The sequence below is a fragment of the Mobula birostris genome, chromosome 16 (assembly GCF_030028105.1).
Source record: "Mobula birostris isolate sMobBir1 chromosome 16, sMobBir1.hap1, whole genome shotgun sequence".
Taxonomy (NCBI): Eukaryota; Metazoa; Chordata; class Chondrichthyes; order Myliobatiformes; family Myliobatidae; genus Mobula; species Mobula birostris.
In genome coordinates this window covers 79,794,564-79,800,563 of record NC_092385.1, presented here as the reverse complement: position 1 = coordinate 79,800,563, position 6,000 = coordinate 79,794,564, and positions in this window count along the sequence as shown.

Sequence of the window (6,000 nt, the reverse complement as noted above, 5' to 3'; positions counted from 1 at the left end):
CAGAACCGATCCTTGTGGGACACCACTAGTCACAATCCTCCAATCTGAACGTACTCCCTCCACCACCACCCTCTGCCTTCTGCAGGCAAGCCAATTCTGAATCCACCTGGCCAATATTCCCTGGATCCCATGCCTTCTGACTTTCTGAATAAGCCTACCATGTGGAACCTTGTCAAATGCCTTACTAAAATCCATATAGATGACATCCACTGCACAATCCTCATCTATATGCCTGGTCACCTCCTCAAAGAACTCTATCAGAACTTGTAGGAAGCAATATCTTGCAAACCCTGCCAGAGTTGTCGTACATCCAATGTTGCCTCCAAATTCATTTGAAACTGTCCCTTCACCCTTGAAATAACCCTCCGCAAATCATACCTGGCTTTCTGGTACAGGCCTGGGTTGCCAGACTTGAATGCCGCAGATCTAGCCTTCATCGGATGACATACCTCCTGGTTGATTTTCTGTTTTATTATTTCTTTTATCCAACTATCATACAGTATTATACGAAGCATTTAAGATCAGGAGTGTCCATTAGATTAAATACGGTGCTCCTCAGTTACTTGTGCTCTTCGGTCTTTGTATTCTGGTTTTTGATCTAGACATGAACCAGGTGAACTAGGAATGGCACTACAAACATCCCAGGGCAAGCCCACAACAAAGAAATTATACTTACATACAAGACAACAAATGGAACCTAGTTGCTTGAATCCTGTGGTCTGGATTGGCATCAGGTCATACTTTAAACATTTCCTGCTGCATACACTTACACCCTGGGCTTAGCACTAATCATGAAAAAGCTTAAGAATGTAAAACAGAGCCGAAATATAGATAACCACTTATAAGTACACCAGTGATATAAGAAAAAAAATTACTTGCAAAGTGAAAAATGTGCTCCATCAGATATCTTAATTATCAGGATTTGGAAAGGGTTTGTATTTATCAGCTGTTCAATGTGTTATTTTTATTTACTTCAGATAGACCCAGTGCGCTTGAATCTGGGCTAAAGCCAACAGTTGAACAGCAGTGGCTTCAATTACAGGTACAGGATTATTCATTGTGATTCAAGCAGAAAGTTCTTTAAATGCTCAGCAAGGTGGGCACGGCTGATGGAGAAAGAAACAAATAACACTTTAGTATGATGAGCTTTCATTGTAATGTCTCCCGAACTTCCAAATCTCAGCAGTAAGCTAATTTTTCAGCCCTATGGTGATTGCTTAGAAAATGATTTGTAGCAATTTATAATTCTCACTTCCCGAGCTCTTTGACTATCTTTCCTAATTTAAAAATTCTTATGGCCCCTCATCCACGTGGCCGTTCCTGCATAGCTGTTGAAGTGCTTATTAATTCACTGATTTATCACACCTATCCCTACTCCCTCAAGTTTGTTTTTGGTTTCTCACATCAAGTTTATAACTTTTAAATTTTATGTCATGAACTTTCTCTGCTAATATCTCCATAATATCTCGGAGAGTCCAGAATTAATTACTGCTGTTGCTATGATGATACTGATCTGCTCTTGATCCACCTTTACTTCCTCTTCTCTTGTCAATTTTCATATCCCTTTCAAAGTCTACCATGTATTGCAATAGTCTGTGACATGATTAAAAAGATTTGACATTCCAAGATATAGAGCTTAGGAGGCAGTCGCAATGTATAGAAATTGGAAAGGTGGCAATAATTCGAACATTTCGTTGGAGAAGGATGACAGACACTTGGACAAAACAATTTAAAAGTTTTGTCTACTGCTTGTGTTTTTATGGAGCTGCAAAATTTTGAAAGTCCAAAGGATACAATTAGTCCCAATTTGGGAATCTATGTACTCAGAGATCTCTTTCTTCAGTCTTGCTGATGTATAAGACAGAGCTTGTGGTTTAGAATAAGATTAGCTCTGTTTGTTACATGTACATCACAACAACAAAACATTCAGTGAAATGCCTCGTTAGTATTGAATCCAATCAGTGTCACTCTGCTTCTGCTACGTCATAGCAAGCCCACCAGTTACTAAACCTAATCCACAGGTCTTTGGGATGTGGGAGGAAACCACAGCACCCAGAGGAAACCACATCATTGCAGGGAGAACGTGCAAACTCCTTACAGACAGCAGTGGAAATTGATGCCTGATTAGTGATCGGAGGTGATGTGAGGAGATGCAGTAACTGCTAGAACTTTGTGCCACCTACAACAGATTAAAAGTTCAGGTGATCATCATAGCAGCAACACCATTGTCATCATTTCTGGAAGCCAAGCATCAGTGAGTGGAGCATTGTACAAGTTTATGCCTCCAATTATTTCTCCAGTGATTTCTTCAGAGATTGGTGGAGATTGACATCCCTTTGAATGAGAGCCATAGAGAAGTACAGTACAGAAAAAGTTCCTTAGCCCATCTAGTCCATGCAAAAGAGCATTTTAACTGCCTACTCCCATCGACCTGCACTGGGTCCAGACCCCTCATTACACCTACTATCCATGTACCTATCCAAACTTCTCTTAAACATTGAAATCGAGTTTGCATGCACTACTTGTTCTGGCAGCTCGTTCCACTCTCGTATGACGCTCTGAATGAAGAAGTTTTCTCTCATGTTCCCCTTAAACTTCTCACCTTTCACCCTTAAGCCATGATCTCTGGTTGTAGTCCCACCCGTCCTCAATGGAAAAAGCCTGTTTGCATTTGCCCTATCTATAACCTTGATATTTTGTATACCTCTATCAAATCTCCCCTCAATCTTCTATGTTCTAAAGAATACAGCCCTAACCTATTGAATTTTTCCATATAACTCGGGTCCTCCAAACCTGGAAACGTCCTTGTAAATTTTCTCTGTACTCTTTCAACCTTGTTTACATCTTTCCTGTAGGCAGGTGACCAAACCTGCATACAATACTCCAAATTTGGCCTCACCAACATCTTAAAGAACTTCAACATAACATCCCATCTCCTGTACTTAATACATTGATTTATGAAAGCCCATGTGCCAAATGCTTTCTTTACCACCTGTGACAGTCCTTTCAACAAATTTTGGACCTCTATTCCCAGATCCCTTTGTTCTACCACACTCCTCAGTGGCCTACCATTCACTGTGTAAGACCTTCCCTGGTTGGTCCTGCCGAAGTGCAAAACCTCGCACTTTTCTACATTAAATTCCACCTGCCAGTTTTCAGCCCATTTTCCCAGCTGATGCAGACCCCTCTGCAAGCCATGATAGCCTTCCTTGCAGTCCACTACCCCCCCCCCGCAGCTTGATGCAATCCACAAACTTGCTGATCCAGTTAACCACATTATCATAGAACCACAGAACACTACAGCACAGAAAACAGGCCATTTGGCCCTTCTAGTCTGTGCCAAAACATTATTCCGCTAGTCCCATTGACCTGCATCCAGTCCATAACCCTCCAGACCTGTCCCATCTGTGTACCTACCCAATTTATTCTTAAAACGTAAGAGTGAGCCCGCATTTACCACATCAGATGGCAGCTCGCTCCACACTCCCACCACTCTCTGATTGAAGAAGTTCTCCCTAATGTTCCCCCTAAACCTGTCCCCTTTCACCCTAAAGCCATGTCCTCTAGCATTTATCTCTCATAATCTAAGTGGAAAGAGCCTACTCACACTTACTCTGTCTATTCCCCACATAATTTTGTAAAAATATCATCCAAATCATTGATACAGATGGCAAACAACAAAGAACCTAGCACCATTCCCTGTGGCACACCGCTGGTCACAGGTCTCCAGTCAGAGAGGCAACTCTCCATGACCACTCTCCGGTATCTCCCACAAAACCAAAGTCTAATCCAATTTACTACCTCATCCTAAATGCCAATTGACTGAACTTCTTGATCAGCCTCCCATGTGGGACCTTGTCAAATTCTTTACTAAAATCCATGTAGATAACATTCACTGCCTTACCTTCATCCACTTTCCTGATAACTTCCTCAAAAAACTCGAAAGGATTGGTTAGACATGACCTACCACGCACAAAACCATGCTGATTATCCGTAATCAATCCATGTCTATCCAAATATTTATACTCTATATCCGGTCCCTCAGAATACCTTCCAATAACTTTCCCACACTTGATGTCAGACTCACTGGCCTATAATTTCCTGGTTTCTGTTTCGAGCCTTTGTTAAATAGAGGAACAATACTAGCTATCCTCCAATCCTCTGCTCTCTTCCCTATCACTAAGGGTGATTTAAATATTTCTGCTAGGGTCCCAGCCATTTCTGCACTTGCCTACCGTAGGGTCCAAGGGGACACATGGTCATGCCCTGGGGATTTATCCACCCTGATCTACCTCAGGAGAGCAAACACCTCCTCCTCTGTAATCTGTACAGGGTCCATGAAGTCGATGCCGCTTTGCCTCACTTCGATAGACTCTCCTGACTAAATACAGATGCAAAGAATTCATACAAGAGTCCTGGCCCCATCTGTTTTGACTCCACACATGGCTTATCATTCTGGTCTTCCAGCGGACAGGCTTTGTCCCTTACAATTCTTTTGCTCTTAACGTACCTGTAGAATCCCTTAAGGTTCTTGTCTACCTTGTCTGTTAGAGCAACTTTCTCTTAGTCTTCCTGATTTCTTTCTGAAGTGTTCTCTTGCATTTCCTGTACACGATAAGCACCTCATTTGTTCCTACCTACCTCTACCTGCTCTGCACCACCTTTTTTAAAATCTTCACCAGGGCCTCAATATCTCCTGAAAACCAAGGTTCCCTACAATTGTTATCTTCACCTTTTATTCTGACAGGCACGTACAAGCTTTGTGCTCTCAAAACTTAATTTTTTGAAGGCCTCCCGGTTACTAAGTACACCTCTACCTGAAAACAACCTGTTCAATCTGCACTTGCTGGATCATTTCTGATACCATCAAAGTTGTCCTTTCTCCCGTTTAGAACCTCAGCCCAGACCGATCTCTTTGCATGAATTGAATCTTGGTACAGAGTAGGAAGGCAAATGGAGCTCAAACAACTCATTCCAGTCAAGTGGAAGGAATGGGTAAAATTTGTCCGAATGTCCAAATTGAGTCGGTTGAGTCGGTGGTGAAGAAGGCGAACGCAATGTTGGCATTCATTTCTAGAGGAATAGAGTATAGGAGCAGGGATGTGATGTTGAGGGTCTATAAGGCGCTGCTGAGACCTCACTTGGAGTACCGTGGGCAGTTTTGGTCTCCTTATTTAAGAAAGGATGTGCTGACGTTGGAGAGGGTACAGAGAAGATTCACTAGAATGATTCCGGGAATGAGAGGGTTAACATATGAGGAACGTTTGTCCGCTCTTGGACTGTATTCCTTGGAGTTTAGAAGAATGAGGGGGGACCTCATAGAAACATTTTGAATATTGAAAGGCATGGACAGAGTGAATGTGGCAAAGTTGTTTCCCATGATGGGGGAGTCTAGTACGAGAGGGCATGACTTCAGGATTGAAGGGCGCCCATTCAGAACAGAAATGCGAAGAAATTTTTTTAGCCAGAGGGTGGTGAATCTGTGGAATTTGTTGCCACGGGCGGCAGTGGAGACCAAGTCATTGGGTGTATTTAAGGCAGAGATTGATAGGTATCTGAGTAGCCAGGGCATTAAAGGTTATGGTGAGAAGGCGGGGGAGTGGGACTAAATGGGAGAATGGATCAGCTATTCATAAAATGGCGGAGCAGACTCGATGGGCCGAATGGCCGACTTCTGCTCCTTTGTCTTATGGTCTTATGGTCTAACATTGTAAAATGTTATTTTCTAAATCAAAAGATTTTCTCAATAGTCCATTACACCACCTAGCATTGCAAAGCTGCTATATTTGAAGGAAACACTCAGTTTGAAGCACGTGATTAACATTGTAACAATGAACTTTTATTTTGATTATGCAATTTCTAAATCTGCAGTGTTTTCTGAATTTGCTGCCTTATTATGCGATAGGTATTATAATATTTAAAGCTACATGTGAGCGCTAAGTGAAGCCAATTATTTAAAAATGATTTCTGATCCATTTGGGAATTTCAGGTCGACAAGTC